Raw genomic sequence first — 19,163 nt, 5'->3', positions numbered from 1 at the left:
AGCAAATACAAGTGAAAGGTAAAAGGGTTTTGATTTGCTTTTCCTTTTTTCTCACTGCCCTTAGACCTTGCCATGATTTGTACAATGAAATGTATTTTCCAAAGTTCAGCAGCTCTGACCCAGTCACTTTCTTCTCATAGTAACCCTGCTTTGGATCCAGGCCATACCTCTTCAGATCTATTATCTACTCTTCTCCCTGCCTTCTCTGTCCCACAGGCTGATATGTACAGATTTCATCACAGTGTTCCCAGAGCCTCTGGATTCTGATTGGATTTGGTCAATGAGGAGGCTTAGCCCAAGGTTAGAAAAGAGGAGGAGAGGTCCAGGCATTAAATCCTTCCATGAAAAATTTCCTTGGGCTGGCTGTGTCCATCCACTGAAGGTCACTTCAAAGGCAGCTTTCTCTACGGTATTTAATTCTCCCCCATTTCCTTCTGTCTTAGGGTGGTAATGACTTGGCTGCTACTGATCCCAGTTACTGCATTATCCCTTGGTGTTACCGTACTCTTACACTTTGTCATAGACTCTTATAAATCTCATTCTATGTCTAGTTCTGAGTGTGCCATTTGTCTTCTGTTGGGATGACTGATCTATGGGGTATGCATGTGGTGGAGAATACCATTCCCCTTTCACCCCCAAACCCTTCATTTTTTGTTATCTATCATGATAAAGACATCCAGTGTGTACAACAATTATATATATAATATACATAATGTAAACCAGTTATATATATATAAAATACATATATTATATATATATAAAATACATATATAATATATATATATATATTTTATGTATTCCTATTGGAGGTCTTTGATGTACTGTGGTGGGTGTTCTAGGGAAGAGGAGCAGGGCTAACATTCTAGGTACCTAAAAGTCTGGGATAACATTCTAGGTACCTAAAAGTCTGGGAATGGCTGGAGGAGTCTGAAACTTTAACAACCTACTTAGAGTGTTAGAGAACAAGAGATGCCAATATATCTGAAGAAGAATATGAGAATTTAAGACATTCTCCCAAAAAACAGACATCAACCCACCCTGTTTCTATCACTAACCTACCAACTGTTTACTCTGGGCTGTAAATTCCTGAGATCTAGGGTAGATGGAGGGGGCAAAGCTCACTTGCGTAGGGTGTGAAGAAGAGTTTGATGACTGAGTTGATTCAGTCAGAGTTCGCTTTTGTGAGTTAGGCTTGACACAGGGCATAACCTACCTGTTTTCTACTAGGTTCCATAAAATCAATTCAATATTGAAAGATTTTATAAGCCAGACCAATCTTTATTTGCACTATGTTTCCATGGGCTTTTAGAGAGTAAGGAAGTGGGTACCTGGTACCTTTTAACTTATTTTCTAAATAAACAAGAAAATCTTGGCTTATGGAATTCCTATTTTGTAAATAACACTAGGGAATGTATTGTATAATTTCCAGCAAGAGCCTACTGTCTGTGATAGAAATTGTTCAGAAAGCATTAGTACTGGCTGAAATGAATAGCTAGCATTTGTTAAACATCCTATTATTTAGGATTTTTTCCCCTTCAAGTAATAGAATAGTCAATTAAAGTGGCTTAACAATAGGTCATTTAATTTTCTCATATACTAAATTGTCTACAGAGAGGTGGTTTCAGGGTTGTTAATACAGCAACTCAAATGAGTCAAGTTCCTTGAGTTGGCTTCTCTGTAATTCTCTTAGCTTTCCCCATCATGGTAATGAGACGGAGGTCACACCTCATAAAACAATATCCATGGAGGGAAGAGGGGATAGTCTTTTTCTTCCTGAGTCTGTTTTATAAAAAAGGAAAAATCCAAGAAACCACCAGCAGAATCCCCTTAAGTTGTATGAAGTGGAACCAAGTGTTAGGTCCACCCCTAAACCTGTTATTGTCAAAAGAGTTCCCTTGTCTGAGTGTGAGGGATGGGTTCACCTTCTCGAAACACACCACTGCCCCATAGCAGAGTAACATCTAGCATTTATTAACAAGAGGGATGGTTTGGGAGTTAAGTAATCAGCCTTTTGCCACAAACTCCTTCTAAGGGCCAGGTGTGCTAATAAACATTTTGTATAGTCTCTCTAATCCTGTCCACAATCCAATAAGGTTTCTGTTATTAGCGACATATGAGGAAATTGAGTCACAGAGAGACTACATAACTCATTCAGGATCACATAGTACTTAGTGGAGTGGAGAATCATTCATTCAGTAGATATTTGTCAGACACATACTGTGTGCAAAGAGCATGTGAAGAGAAACAGAGGACAATCCCTGTTCTCAGGTTGTTCATGGCAGAGTGGGGGAGTTTTGACCAGCAAAGTAATAATGGCACTGCAAGTGGTAAGGACAGCTCATGCAGATGTGTACCAAGTCCACCAATGGCACAAAAGAGAGGGGCAGCCCTCCATTAATGGGTCTGTGGAGGTTTCCCAGGAAGCCTAACTCTAGCAGCGTAGATCGACTAAAGCTCACACAGAGAGATGGACTAGGGCAGAGAGGGCACTTCAGGCCAAGGAACAGCATCAGAAAGGTATTGCTCACCACGGAAAAGAATGTTCCTTTTCTATTTGTCAAGCTTTCCAGTGTTAATTGGAAATTGTGTCTCTCAGGGAATTAGAGCAGATATAAGATGCAATGATCCTAAACCAATTTAGAAATATACTCCTGCACCTTCAGTGAAATGACTGCTTATAAATTGTGTTAAAGGTAACCTTTCTCATGTTCACATCTAAAAAGAAATTCAAAGAAAAGGAAATTTTCTTTCCTAGATAGACTCTTTAGACAGCTCCAATCTGTTTTCAGAGAACAAAATAATTAGTTGTAAACTCCAAATGGCACAAATTTTTATCATTTCTCCTGGAGTAGATTTCTCTGAAGAGAAAATTTCTGATTTTTTTTTCCCAGTTGATTTGAGAGGGATTGGGTAGAATTGTGGTTAGGGAATAGGTATAAAGGTAAAGGAGACGTGAGAATTAATGTAAGAAGAACCAAGAAGACATGTTTAACTAGGATAGCTTCAAGAGCATCAAATAAACCTTCTTCAGCAGGGCTTACAAGTTATTCTATTTCTTTTGTATGAAGTAATACACCACAATGATGAAAAATTAGTAAAACATTTAGTAAAACAGTAAAAATCATTACAAGGAGTTAATAGCATTTCCCCCATTAGCTTTATGTTCTGTAGAACATTTTGTGTGATAGCCTTTCTGTTTTCTATACTAGAGTTAATGACTTCTCAATTACTGCCATATCACTCTGTCCCCCTTGCCAGTCCTTCTTACCATTTTCTTGTTCCCAACCCATCCTGTGGATGGGCCAAGGCATCTAGTATATATTGGTTGATAGTTCACACTTGGAGAGTTGATAATTAAGCACAAACAACTGAAAGAATCCAAACAGTACATTTCAGAGAAAGGAGCAATTGGCATGTGGGGTTGGTGTGTGGATAACAGATCGGGGATTGGATCTCTGGCTGGCATTTCATGTTATAATAGAGTGCAGTCCAGCTGGTAACTCACTGATACATCAGCTTTTTGTTTATTTTAAGTTGTTGTTCTTTGTTTTTAGGGATAACAGATTTGGAGCTGCCTAGTAAGAATTGACCCCCTCCATCTTTCTTGACTCTATCCTTACTGGAGGCCTAAAGCCATCACCAAATGAGTGCTCAACTGATTTCCTATAACAAATCAGCCCCAGCACTGTCATAGATAGACCTAGGTGAAATGGACATGCTTTAAATCCAAATGGAAAAAGACCGGTCATGAAGGAGAGCTTGGAGATGACATAGGGAGTTGTAGTTTTAGTACATCCCAACTTCATAACAATGCAAATTATTTAAGGGAACATTCATGATTTAATAGCAATATAGATGGGGATTCTGAGAAAATAAATTCTCTTTTCTTCACTGAAAATGACAATGATGTATAATCTTTTTTTAAAGAGAGCTTTTCACTTGGAAATATGGGAACTATGAGATGTAGGCATGTTTATACTAGTTTATCCTGTCTATTATGTGGATTGAATAAGGATGATAGATCCTACTGCAAAACGTAATAACCATGACCTTCAATAATGAGTGTTCTAATCTTTCCTCAATGAAAGGCTGATGATTTTAGAATGAACAGTCCCATCGCAGGTTCTCGGGCAGATTTGGCCTTGGCCAGATATATTCAAAGAGCTAGCAGTGGAAATGGTTGTGGCACCCTGTTACTTATACCATACACCAGTGCAGAATTTAATTCACCCTAAATTAACTAGAGTTTGGGGTTGGTGGTGGTGATGATGAATATTCCTCAGAAAGACTGCTTGTTCTATCATTCCTGTCCTTCTGTTTACCTTTGCTACAGTCCATAAGCAATAGGTAGTTTGAAGACAAGACAGTAACTTCACTTGCATTTAGACACCACAAGAGACCAGATATCTAAAAACACCCCCACATAATCACTGTCTTATGGAGCTGGGATCATCCCATGGTGAAAAAAACCCCTAAAGGTTAGAAACATTTAGAGACCAAAATAGTACATCATAAATTGCCAAATGTAGATTGTATAGGACTTCTGGGATTGAGAGAAAGGAGAAATTCTTGTAGGCTGAAGCTGCTTCTTGAAGATGGGTGTTGAATTACACTTTTAAAGGTGATGGGAAATTGGAGTAGAAAGTGGAAACTTGGTGAGGGAAAAGGATGGTAGTGTTCAGAAATGTGGTGAAAAGTCAGGTCTGCTGGAGACTGGGCAAAGCCTCTGAATCCCAGTGGCAAAATCTCTGAGCCCTCCCAACAAACAATACCTCAGTGCATCCCCTTTCATAGGTGAGTCTCTCCACTGGTATTCCACATCTCTGGAGTTGTGGCCATGCATTCTCTTCCCTCTGTTATGGAAGATAAACATCCCTGATCTCAAAGGGCAACTCTCCCAGTGTGCTTTGGGTTCCATTTCTGTCACATTCTTAGAGAGTCACTTCCTCAGCTCTACCCTCCTGTCCCCTTCATAACCAGTGTTTCTAGCTGTAATGAATTCTTGCCACAGGTATTCAAACCTGCTCTCTCATTTCCAACTAGTATCAATGACAAAGACACGTGTTGACTACGGCCCTCTACCCACCACTCCCTTTTTGTGCTCTTTCACAGAAAAACTTATTGAGTCAATATTGCCATCGTTCTCTTTTCCTCCCAGCTCAGCCTCTTTACCTGATTTCAGTTGAGTTCTTTTCTTACCAGTCCTCTGAAGCTGCTTTTGTGAAGGTCATGATTATCTCTGTATTGCCAAATCCAGTGGGCACTGGCTATCTGGATCTTTTTCAACCTCTCAGTGGATTTGGACACAGTTGGCTCTGCCTTCCTGACACACTTTGTTCTCTTGGTTTCCATGACACCACACACTTGGTTATTTTTCTACTCCTCTGGCTTCCATATTGACTTTCCTTTTCCATGTCCATTTCCTTTCCTTCTTTTCTTCTGGAATGTCTCACAGCAGTTATATGTTCTGTATTCTTCTTGGTCTCTATATTTAGGTGGTGTCATCAAGTCTTCTTTCTTTAAATGTATATATTCTTTTCATCTAGCATAACTTCCCTCAAATTCCAGATTCATTTATGAACTACCTTGCATACCTTAACTGACTAATATGCCCTTAAAATTCAACGTGACTAAGTCAGGACTTCTGATGGAGTTTCTCTTCTCCTCTCAACCCTCTGTTCCTCTGTCTCAGTGTAGAGAATCACGATCTCTTATGTTCTATAGCCCATAGTCTAGGAGTCATTCCTCATTGCTTACTTTCTCTCACATCCATGAACAATTCCACAAAGTTCCTTTTGCCTCTACCTCCAAAGCATATCTGAAACCCATCCACTCCCCCACTTTCCATATCTACCACCCTATTTCAATCTGTCATTAGCTCTTTCTTCACCTGCTACAGTAGCCTCCTGACTAGCTTTCATCAGACTGTTCTTTCTCCACAATCAATTCTCTGTGCAACAGTGATCTTTTAAAATATAAAATAGATCATACCACTATCTCTTTTAAAATACTCCAGATGAGTTGCCAATTGTACTCAGAATAAAAGCTGAGCTCCTGACCATGTCCTGAATGTCCCAGACCACTCTCCAACTCCCCATGGCTCTCCTCTTGCTTACCATGCTACAGCCACAGAAGCCTTCTTTCTGTAGCTTAAACACTCCAAGCTGTGCCTTCGAACTGGCTGCTGAATATTCCAGACACATGGCTGACTCTTTCTTATCATGTAGACATCAGCTCATAAGTTACCACCGTGCTGAGACCTTCCCAGATGACTGATTTTTAATTAGCTCTCTGCTTTTTTCAATTTCCCAATTACCTAATTATTGTCTCTTGTACCACTTGAAAAATTTCTTCAGACATTAAGTTAAACAAGAAAGAGGAAGAAGATTGACAATGGAATAAACAGAAAAGAGGAGATTAATCTACCACTTGATTTGGTCTAGTTAATTTGTATTATTTGTCAATAAATAGAGTGAGAATTTAGAGGCACAATCAGATTGGTGACCTCTGAGCTTGGAAGTTACCTTTTGGGGGAAAAAAATAGTGTGCCCAGAAGTCCCATTGTCTGGTTTCATCAATAAAATTCATCTGAAGCTATTTGTTTAATCTGCCTCAGTAGGAAACAAAACATTGAGGTATCTTAGTGTCTTTTCAAAGGGTCAGAAAATATCCACAACAATCTTCTGGATTATCTATAATCAAGGAGTGAGTCCATTGAAGCATTGGGAATTCCCAAATATTGCATATTAGGTAAGATACAAAAATAATGTTTGCAATATCACAAAAATGTTCTTCCTCACTTGCTTTCATAAGTGGATTCACAGTTCTTAAAGTTTTTCATGGTCCATATGGTGAGCTCATGAAGACTCACTAGCATGAAATGTCTGTGGCAGTGTCTCTAGATACAGTCTTGCTTAGTGGTTGAGTAAGTTCTTGCCTGGTTTGTGAACTGATGGAGCTGAGTACCATTTAAATTTGTGCATTCTATAAATCTGGCCTAACATCTCTCTTGAGTCCCTGGAGCTGAGTTTTATTCCTGATTTTCAGAAACTAAGTTTGGTTTACAAACTCCTGGATGTATGTGCACGTATATGACAAGATTATATGGAATGTTGTCTGGGTTGGTGCAGCGAGTCACATAGAAAAGGGAACTTAACAGATTCTCTCTCCACCTTCTGAATCATCAGAGAAGGCTGATTTTTGTTTTTTACTTGATGAGGCTTAGGGTGGAAGAGACACCAAGCAAGCAGTTTGCTCAAGTATGATACTGAAACCATGCTCTGGTTAAAAGATGTACGGTCACCAAGATATTATTAGAAAATATATCACATTCAGATTTATTTTCAGTTACAAAGTTATTAATTACAGGAGTAAATTAAAAAGGGGAAAGATAAGAAAAAATGTAAAAATCCACCAATAAGTAAATGATTAAATGAATCATGGAATATCCATTCAGAAGTTTCTAGAATCATTAAATTCTGTTACAAAAATATAGAAACATGGAAAAAGTACTATAAGTATAAAAATCAAAGCAGTATAGCAAACTATTTATTATAGGAGCATATCTTTATGAGAACTATGCATAGAAAAAATATATTCATATGTGCAGTAAATGCTTATATAGCACTTATGTATTAATTAGGGTAGTGTAGGCAGTGGTAAGAAATAACCCGCAAAGCGTATAGTAGCTTCAACATCATAGTCCAGAGAAGATATTTGTGATTAGAGGAAGGCACCACTCCATATAGTGATCCAGGTTCCTTTTATCTCATGGATCTGTCACTCCCTAGGACCCTGATTCCTCTCGCAAATGCTGATGGGGAAGACAGTATGAAGAAGGCAACTTTCTTCTGAACATTCTTGCGGCATGTCATTGGTGAGAACTAGTCAGATGGCCCCACTTAGGGTGCAAGAGAGTCTGGGAAATGTAGTCCTTCACCGGGCAGCCACTTCCATCATGCCAAGGCAAAGCACAGATTTGTGCTAGGTTAGCTATTTCTGTTAAACTTAGTAAGAGGAATGGAACTAAATCAGAATCTAGGTCTCTGACTCTGAAATCTATGCTTTTACCTACCATGCTGTTTGGTGGCTAAAAACCTAATAGTTTCTCTACAGAGTACAAATGGTTAATGGGTTTCAGCAAAGCACCTCTAAGCCATTAACTTTAATACCTTGGGAGGTTGTGTCATCCATTAGAAACTCTGGGTTGGTGTCAGTGCCTTCTGAGGTTCCCACTTTCCCCGGCTCCTGAGCAGTGAAAGCCCAGAAATCCTGCCTGGAGCCTCTCCCTAGGTAGAGTTTGAGAACAAGCTGCTGTCGTGCAAGTGAAATCAGCCCAGCTGCGAGGGTCCCAGGTCTCAGGTGAAGGAGCCAGAAGCCGTCCTTGAGGGTTGGAATTGATTGAGATGACAATTGAATCTGAGCTCTAAGACCTTGCTCAGTCTTGTTAGTTGCACCTTCCACCCTTTCTGAGGGCCACTGTGCAGACGTTCCTTCACTTTAGTAGGGAGAGACCCACAGTGTATTTGGTATTTGGTTCCCAAGCATCAGGGGGTTTCTTCTTAGACTGGATATTTGGATTAAGACTTTTGACTGGTTTATCACCCAAAACATTCTCTAGAATGTTGCTATTGAAGTCATGAGTTTTAAAAGAAAAATCTGATAATCAGGGAAGGTTATTCCAGCAGATATCGCCCATGTCTTTTAGAAAAACTGAGAATGATGCAGCTATTGCTGCTGATGGTCTGTCGCTACTTTGTCATGATTTTTATGCTGAAGATTTTTGTACACATTATGTTATCTGATCTTTGGAAGAAATCTACAAAGCAGATGTTATGTTCATCATCATACTCATTATCATCTTATAGATTTAAAAACTGAAATTTGAAGAGAGGACGTAATTTGCTCAAGGTCATATACTTAATAAGTAGAGTCTAACTTCAAAGCCCATGTTCTTTTGCTGGATTGTTTGTTATTTTAATTTGTCCAGGGTCCATCTCCACTTGTCCTAATAGTCCAATTCCTTTGGGAGTTTACCTGTCTTACATCTTCTTGGAGTGAAGCTGCTCATTTCCCAGTATGAAAATGAAGGGAGTCAATCTTTCCATTCCTTCCTGTTCTCTGCATACCCCAAAGGTAGAATGTGATCTAAGCATGGGCAACTAGATATTGAATCTCGGGTAAGATAAACAAGAATGAGGAGGGAGCCATCTGAGACTATAAAGTCTGTTATGGCACCCTTATGGCTTTCTAAATCATGGCCCTCTATTACCTCCTAGATTTCTGCTGGTTTCCAAGCCTGTTCTCTCAGACTTTAATAAGTCCTGTGATCCCTCAAGTATCTGTCTAGTATACCTTCTCTTGGTTAAGTGGCCCAGAGTTGGGTTCTATTGCTTTTGACTAAGAGTACTATATTATATATTTGGATGCTCTTTGGATGCTATTTGTTACAAGTAACAGGAATTCCATACTTAAACTAGCTTAGACAACAAGGTGTTGAATTAATTCCCATAAAAAGGGCAGGAAAGGTGTCAGGGATTTCTCCAATCCTGGTACAATGGGCCAATCCACTATTGCCCAAACCCTGATTATAAAATTCTTCTCCTTGACTTTCTTACTTTTTTGTCTTAAAACTCATGGGAATGATGAGTCATAGTTGGACTCAGTGTTGATAATTAGAAGTCATAATTTGGAATGTATATCTCCTTAATGAGAAGCTGACTTATATTGTTTTTTTCTAGTAACAGTATGCCCTGTAAAACTTGAATCACACATTTTTACAGTCTTACTTCACAGGGGGAAATAGCATTAGGGTTTAGAGCTGGGGACATTTAAAAGAAGTTTTGTACTATTGCTTTTGTAAAACCTTGAATTATGAAAATTCAGTACAACGGCATATATTCAAAATGCAGAAAAAGAAAAGAAATAGTGTTATAGATTCAGACACATACAACACTAACTTTTTTAATTAACCAAGTATCTGTAAATGGCCCTCATTTCCCAGATTCTCCCAGCAAGAGGTACGTAATGACTGCCTGATCTTTCTCTCCCTCAAGGAACTAAATGTGGCTGATTGCATTCTCTCCTGGGGAGCCTTTTAGTAGGGGGAGGAGTCTCTCTTTTTTTTTCCCTTTTTTTCTTTTGTATTACGGACTTCTGGGAAAGAAATACTTTTCTAAATCATATACGTGAAAGTGACTACATTTTTCTTTCTTCTTTCTTTTTTTTAAGAGAACTCTAAAGCATTCTTTACTTTCCAGACTAAGAGCTAGAAACATAAATACAAAGGTAAGAAATACGATGTTCCCATTTGAAAGTCTGGTTAGTTACAGAAAGAAGTTACAGAGGAGTAGGGGAGGGAAAGTAACACCAAGAGGAAATGACAACAGAGAAAAGTACAAGAGAGGACTTTCGTCTGATCTCTTTTTCCCACAGAAACACCAACACACACTGAGAATGCCAAGGAAGACAGGTTGCAGAATAGATGTACACGTTCCAAGGGGCACAATCACAGTGACCTATATGGATAGACAAGAGACATTCTTTGGAGTAACCTTACCATCTTGATAATTTTCAGGCTGTCAACATTTACTTGGGAAATTGTGTTGTGTTTTTGAGACCTTGCATATATGTGGGAGCAGAGATATCGAATTTCATGCTATCCTCTTTGCAGGTATTTAGGTGAAATCTGGAGGAACTCATTCTAAAAATAATGCCCTTTCTTCAGCAGCTTCTTGATAGGAGAATTCATCAATGAAGAAGAAGTGAATAATGTCTCCAGTTTACAACTGACACGTTGATAGGAGTATTTATAAACAATTGGGGCTAAAATAGGTCCCGAAGTCCTACAAAACAAAATGAAAATTTTGTTCTTTGAAGACCAGAAGTTCTAGCTAAAACCACAAAGAAATAAGTTAGAGGCATCTGACAGTGATCCAGGCCAATGGGGCAGGGAAGTAGAATACAACCTAATACTGGGACCGAATAATTGCTTACATTTGATTTGCAAGATAAAACTATTTAATCTCCTTCAATATGTTTCAGACACACATTGGAATAGGACTAAAATCTGGTAGAAATAGGAATACAATCTGGTAGAGATGTGGCCTAGTGCTAAAAGTGTCCCAGGAAACTAATGTTACTTTTTAAAAAAAAATGCAGCCTAAGAAACAAAAGTGGGTAATTTATAAATAATGGAAAGCTGCAGACTATCCCCCATGTGGGTCTTTCCTTTTCTTATTTTTCTATGCCAACAAAGATAATTTTCAGATATGTGACAGAGGATGGATGCTTTTACTTTTACTTTTTTTTTTTTGGTAAAGGAAGCATAAAATGCACTGTTTCTTAAGCAACAGAATCACTATTTTATAATAAATACACAGCTCTCTTTGCAACAGAAAATGTCCATCTGCTACCACTGGGTTTGCCTTGCACAAAGCTGCTTTGAAAAAAAAAAAAAAAAACTGTATCATTAATTTAGACCTGCTGTGGATGTGAATACTTATAAGCAATCGGTTCTCCTCTAATCTACACAATGGAAGAATATTTTAATTAGTGGAAAATGCTCAAAGGAGTGACCAGGGCACTTTCAGCCATGACACTCACAGGACAAATTGTAATGGGAGATGTTTTAATGGAAACTTTTAGTTGGCCCTGACATTTTCTCCGATTATTAGCCTCACTTTTCCCTCCATTCAGCTGTGCTTTCACTTTTGTTCCACATTGACCTCTCCTAGCCACTTAACCTGATAAAAGTAAAAGAATGTAGAAATCCTAACTTCATGATGACATACCCCAAATGAACAGAATCATTTTAAGAATACGTTGTCTAGAAAGTACACGTGATGATTGTTCATTATCAGCGGAATGAATAAGGTATAACCTCATTTTTGATGTCACTGTTTCCTAGAATGCATCAGAGAGTCTGAAAAGGAAAGGCATAAAGAATTCGATTTACAGGTATCCCCCATTCTCTGGAAGTTCACAGTACTGTCACTTTGTTTTTATGAAAAACCTATGTTGGTACCTTTTTCCAAGAGGGTATACTTCTTGCTTTAAGCCATTCCTACTTATGAAATGTTCATAGGAACGCTCTACTTTCTTTCTTTCTTTTTTTAAGAGACAGAGAGAGAGTGAGAGAGAGCATGCACGCATGTGGGGCAGGGGGAGGAGAGAGGAGCAGAGAGAGAGAGGTGAGAGAATCTCAAGCAGAATCTCCCAAGACCCTAGGGCCCCACATAGGACTCCATCTCATGACCCTGAGATCATGACATGAGCTGAAATCAAGAGTTGGATGCTCAATCCAGTGAGCTGCCCAGGCATCCCAGGAATACTATCCTCTTAAATAGCAGGGTGGGGGGGGTCTATATTTAGGAAGGAGTATGCTAGAGAGGCTCTCACGTACTAGGGTATATTGGGTGAGCAAGACAAGTCTTGCAAGGGGCGCTAGTCTGATCTATTATTCCAAAAAGGTTTGAAAATTATAATTCACCCAAATATCTTTCTATTGGCCAGGAATTTCTTCAGTTGTTCATCCTTTTGGGTTTTGAAGCTTTTTATCCTTTCTTCAGATGTATCTTATCACCGCAGACGTTCTTTATCAGATCTCCTTCCTACTAATAATGTTTTATGTATGTAATATTTGCTTTTTTAAAAGTACTTCTTTGTAACTTATTTCCAGAATCCTATAATTTAAGATTATTATTACCATTTTACAGTTGAGAAGACTAAAGCTCAGAGTGGTTGCGAATTGCTTCTAGTCCAAAGCCTGATATTAGAGCCTGGAGCTTCTGGGTCCTGGTACAGGCTTCTCTCCCTCCACAATTTATGGTCAGAGCCTCCATGAAGGAGACTTGGGATAGGCTCACAGGCTTAGAGAGGGCAAGAAGCAAAACAAGAAGAGAGGGGAACAAAAGAATAAGGGGACCAGAGGTGGGAGGCTGATGAAGATAACACTTTATTTCCCATATGAACCCTCAGCCGTCTCTTTCTTTGTACTCTGCGTGGCTATTGTCCATTCAGGAAAAACTCTGATTTTTTTTTCTTTTGTTCACAGCTGTTGATAATTATAAGTTGAACTCTTAGCTCTTTATTCCCTTGTGTGTGACCTTGAGCCAGTCACATAATCTCTTTAAACTCAGTTTCCTCATCAATAAATGAGAATAATGCTAAAAAAAACTCCATCCCAGAGTCAATTCAGTGCGGCAAGGTATATAAGGCAACTCAGTAGCAACAGTGCCTAGAACACGGTAATGGCTCAATTAATGCTAATTGTCATTAATATATATAATAGATGTTTGTCCGCTTCTGACTGCCTAATGTCTGAATTCCCTTTATATATTTGGCAACTCATCGACATGCTATTCATTAGTGTTGTCCATCAGGTATTTCTGCTTCTTTTTCTGAGCACGAGGTAGAATTGTCTTTCCCTATACCCCACTTCCTCTTGAGTTTGGCTGTGGCCATGTTGCTTGCTTTGGCCACTAAAGTTTAAGCAGGGATGACACTGTCACTTCCAGTTAGAAGCTTTAAAGCACTGGTATACGTTTCACCACACTCTCCCTTTGCCATGACGACCTGCAGCTTTCCACATAGAGGCTGTCCTGTCAGCCTAGGTCCTTGAGTGAGAATGAGAAGAGGTCTCAGGTAACTAGTTACAGATTGGTAGTATGACTGAGGGGGAAGGAAAAAATAAAAAAGAAAAGAAGAGAAGAGAAAAGAAAAGAAAAAGAAACAAATATTTTGTGTTTAAGCCACTGAGATTTTTGGGGTGGTTTGTTTAGCAGCATAATTTGGCCTCTCCTATCACCCCACCCTCCGAATCTTGGCAGAGCCCCATTCACATCCTGGAGGTACAAAAGGATAGCTACTTTTGTCATGTCTCTCATAGGCACTTGATCCAAAGCTGACCAATCAGTACATCCACCTAAATATATAAACTAGGAGCTGGAAATGAAAGAAATAGGGATAGTGGATAAATGATTCCCACTTATTCTGGTGGCAATAGCAATGCAGGAAATGTACATTTCTGGGAAAATCAGGGATAACAGGTATGGAAGTAACATCTGGGGTCTCAGGCCATTGGTGGAAATTTTTGTAAACTACTGTGCATTGTTTTCAGGGACATCAGAAGCAGAGTCCCCACTGGATGAGTCGTGTGGTAGGACTCTGGCCCTGGTTGGGGTGTGGTCTAGTATCCCTTGTTCCTGACCAATTTCCAGCCTTCCTAGGGACCAACTCTGCAAGCAGCTGATATAATTTCAATTCATTCATTTTCTGATTAAATCAGCCAGAATGTAATACTTGCAAATAAGATTCCTGAGTAACACAATATATAAAATAATTTTAGAATTTTCTTTGTTAATGTGCAGAGTTATTTTAGTATATTTCTGGCAGTTTGAATTAGTTGCTCTGAATGCCATTGCTTGTCCATGCCAACAGTATACTTATTTTAGAGATGCCCACATTTTATTTCAGCAATTTCTTTTCAACATATTAAGTTCATGTTTTTTATAAAAGACTCTTAATGAATGAAAATCCACATTTCACTTACAGTATAAGTTATGTTAAAAATCTGATAGTTAAAACCATTTCTTTTACTCTTTCCTTCTGAAAGTATAAAGTGAGTTAATTGTCTTGTTTGTCTACTGATTGAAGCATTGTATGACTAAAAAAAGACTAAGGAATCTTTGACTGTTTTAAGTGAAGTTCACATTGTTCTCTTTATTTTGAACTTGGTTTTATCTAGACATGAAGTTGACCTAGAACAGCTCAGAGGTTTCTTTCCAGCTCCATGATTCCTAAGACCATGACTTAAAGTTACAAGAGTCAGAATTCCCACTGAGGGAGATTCCGTCAGTTTGTTGGGTAAGATGATTACTCTTCTAAACGGTTATTAATCTTGCCACAACTTGACAACTAAAATGGAACTGCAACCTGTGCACTGAGGGACTGGGAGGAGAGAGACTCCATACAAGTGCCCAGCAGAGATGTCATTTTACATATCCTGGGTTCACTTTTTGAACTTGTTGGAAAAAAATTGGAAGGGCAAATTCATTCCCAGTGGCTGCACCAACACTGTTGTTTCCTTGCTGAGGTTCAAATGCCGGAGTAACTCTGATGGCCTCTCTGCCACCCCTTTGTGTCTGCAGTTCACCAAGTCTAAAAAAGAAAATTAAAAACAACAACAAAGTCTGGAAACACAAGCAGTCAGAGAGCTAGTTAGCATGACTCAAAGTAGAGGAGAGATCAATGAGGATTTCCCCTGTTCTGCAGTATGTGTTTCTGGAAAAGTGGAGAAGAAAACAGTGAGGAGGGGAGAGGGGGTTATCCCAGGATCAGGTCCCTTCTATCGAAGGCTTAAATGAGAAAAAGCAAACTCTTGTGAAATGATGAGACTTGGAGCCATAATGTGAGCAGGTTAGATCCCAAAGTGTGGGTTAAGGTAACTGCTCTATGTGAAAGCAAAGGTTTTTCATTTCCAGAATCACCAGTTAATGTGTTTTACAATATTCTGACTCATGGGAAGTGAAGCTAAAGGAAGAAGAAAAAAAACCAAAAAACTCCACAGTAAGCAATACATGGAATGTGAATGTAGAAACTTAAGGTTGATACAAGCCTCAAATGTTAGAGAACATAAGTTCTGGAAGCCAACCTCTAAGATCTGATTACTTGTCTAACTTGACTACCATATTTGTTCTGCACATATAAAGGAGCTGGATTGTGAGTCAGCGGTTCTCCCAGAGGATATGGGTGATATGAGAATGGTCGAAGATTTTTTTTTTTCTTAGGAAAGGACTCTCCCCCTAATTTATAGACAGACTAAAGTCTGGAGACATCAAGTGACTTTCTAGAGGTCACACAGCTTTTCCAGAATAGAATCTGGAGTAGTACTCAGGCTCTGAGGATGAGAGACCCTCATGTCTTGGGCTTATCTTGGTTTCATTCACGTTGATCCCTTGTTGGGTACAATGGATGCTCTTCAGATAGCTGTCTGTTGAGATTCAGTATCAGGACCCACTGTTCCGCCTACGAGAATATGTGACAGCCTGTCAGGGTCAATTTAAAAAACTGATAAACCTTTAACAGGTGTCCTAAAGCTCATTTTTTATCCTAAACTAACAGTTTATAAGGGAAATTTGAGAGATGCAGCATCCTGGAGGATTTACGGGCTGGCTCTGGACCCAGCTCTTCCAGGATGTAGGTTTCAATTCTGCCCCTTACTCTGTGTGTCGTCTTGGGAGTGATGATGTCCCTCAACCTCAGTTTCCTGATGGTAAGATGGAGATAATAACGGTATCTGCCTCCTCTGGTTGTTGGGAGGATTTATTCATACAAGGGAAGGATGTGCACAGTCTGAAATCAGAGTTTGATGAATAGCAGACGAAAGGAGAGCCAGGTGTAAAAAAACAAGGAGTATGATACAGATTAAGAGAAAGGAGAGAGGATATTTGTCTTAATACTTATTAACTTTATTTTTGTCTTAATATTCATTGACATCTATTGCTTTTCTTTCCTCCACTGCTGAAATGCCTTTTTCCCCCAAATATGCTTACCTTGGTTACTCTCTTTGTAGGCATCAATTGCATGCCCAACTCAAAAGCAGAGACTTTGGGAGATTCTTCTTCTTCTTTTGTTTTTTATTATTATTATTTTTAATCTGTAGAAGTTTGCCCTTGAGAAAGTCAGCAGGAAAATGTAGCCAGAGATTAAGAAGTGGTGATTAGACCCATGGGGACCCAGCACAGCTAAGAGAAGACAGGCACCAACTGTGGTGAGAGATTTATAGTTAAAGAGCTGGAATTGGTCTTGGAGGTCATCCTGTTGACTCATTCATTTTAAAGTAGGGGGAAGGGAAGTCCAGAGAGGTTGCTCGTGTCCCTGAGGTCTCAGAGCATTTTCACTCAGAGCACATCTCTTGACTTTTCCCTTTTCTATTTATCTTCCTTATTTCCATTTAATTTTTTTTAATTTTATTTTATTAAGTTATGTTAATCACCATACATTACATCATTAGTTTTTGATGTAGTGTTCCATAATTGTTTGCGTATAACACCCAGTGCTCCATTCAATACGTGCCCTCTTTAATACCCATCACCAGGCTAACCCATCCTCCCACCCCCCTCCCCTCTAGAACCCTCAGTTTGTTTCTCAGAGTCCATAGTTTCTCACAGTTCGTCTCCCCCTCCGATTCCCCCCCCCTTCATTTTTATATTCTTTGGAATTTTTCCCATGCTAGATTGGTACAAGCGTTTGGAGCTTCTACATTAATTGGTTCCTACCTTTGGATCTCTTGTGATTTTTGTAGGACCCCCCCCCAGGGTGATTGCAGGCCAGATATTCTGGACAAATGAACCTCTTGCTGGTGGCTGCTGCCTCTTTCCTGTCCCTGAAGTTGGCAAAGATTCTCCACCAGGGAGTGGAGTCTGGCCTGTGTCTGTGACTATGAATCTCCTCCTGTTTGGCCATCTCTTACCTTGACCCCATCTCCTGACAGCCTCTGAAAGGCAAGTTAACCAACAAGGACAGCACCTGAAACTAGTTGAAGAGGCTTCTCTTCCAAACGAGAGGCGTTCATTCTATCATTGGAAGACTTTTCCAGCTAGTAGGAAAAAGTGTTTATAGGAGGGGCAAACCCCGGCTAACAGATGCACCCATGAGTGCAAAGACGGGTACCCCCACATCCCTTATGCACCCACTAGAGAGGGATGGGTCTGGAGGTGAGAACTTTGACTTTTCTCTTTAAGGCCTTAAATCTACAGTGAAAAAAGACCTGGAAAACAAGCTTTGCCAGATGGGTGTCAGCTTTGTAACGTCTAAACCGTTTGTCCCCACAGCACCCAGTGTGTAGGGAATGGCGACAGCTGCTCTTGGGTGGTGGCAGGGTTCCTCTACCAGCTGTGCCTTAGACGAGTGACGCTCAAGTTTTAACATCATCCGAATCACCTGAAGGTTTGTAAAATAGAGATTGCTGGGTCCATATGTAGGAGGTACCCGGGGATTGGCAGTTCTAACAAGCTCGCAGGGGAGGCTGTTGCTGGTGCACTGGAAGTGACACCTGAAGAACCATTGCTGTAGGAGAAACAGTCCTGTGCTTCCTGAACTTTCTGCCTAATTCCCTGCTTCAGCTACTTTCCTTTCACCTTCAGCTGCTCAGATTTTCTTTCCAGGGCATATGTGCTTGCAAATTCTCTTTGCAACTTGAAGTTTTACCCCTCTCCAGACACTTATTCTACAGTGGGGCATTTCTGACTAGCCAGTCTGCACCTTAGACATTGCAGGTAAGCACTGTGTGTCCAGAACCCTCCCCAGTAACTCTGTGCCTGCATTGATGTGCTCGGAGACTTTTGATTTATGTAACTGAAGAAGGTGGATGGATGAAATTTATTGTAGGTAGGCTTCTCAAGGGAAAAGGGGTATGTTATGAGGAGTGGCCTTTTCTCTATTCTCCAGTGGGCTCCTTGGACTGGGTTTTAAGAAGGCTGTCTCTCTGGGGTCTTTTGTGGCCAAAGCAACCTTGAAAAAGAAAAGCAAAGCTGGAGGTATCACAATTCTGGATTTCAAGTTATATTACAAAGCTGTAGTGATCAGAACAGTATGGTACTGGCACAAAAACAGACACATAGATCAATAGAACAGATAGAAAACTCAGAAATGAACCCACACTGTGTGGTCAGTTAATCTTCAACAAAGCAGGAAAGACTATCCAATGGGAAAAAGTCTCTTCCACAAATAGTGTTGGGAAGACTGGACAGCAACATGCAAAAGAATGAAACTGGACCACTTTCTATACCAAACACAAAAATAAATTCAAAATGGATTAAAGACCTAAATGTGAGACATGAAACCCTAAAAATCCTAGAGGGGAACACAGGCAGTAACCTCTTTGACATCAGCAACAGCAACTTCTTTTCTAGACATGTTTCCTGAGGCAAGGGAAACAAAAACAAAAATAAACTACTGGGACTTCATCAAGATAAAAAGCTTCTGCACAGTGAAGGAAATAATCAACGAAACTAAATGGCAGCCTACAGAATGGGAGAAGATATTTGCAAATGACATATCTGATAAAGGGTTAGTATCCAAAATATATAAAGAACGTATAAAACTCAACACCCAAAAAATGAATAATCCAATTAAAAAATGGGTAGAAGACATGAATAGAC

The sequence above is a fragment of the Mirounga leonina genome, unplaced genomic scaffold (genome assembly GCF_011800145.1).
Source record: "Mirounga leonina isolate KUSES-001 unplaced genomic scaffold, KU_Mleo_1.0 Mir_115, whole genome shotgun sequence".
Classification (NCBI taxonomy): Eukaryota; Metazoa; Chordata; class Mammalia; order Carnivora; family Phocidae; genus Mirounga; species Mirounga leonina.
This window is presented reverse-complemented; position numbering follows the sequence as displayed.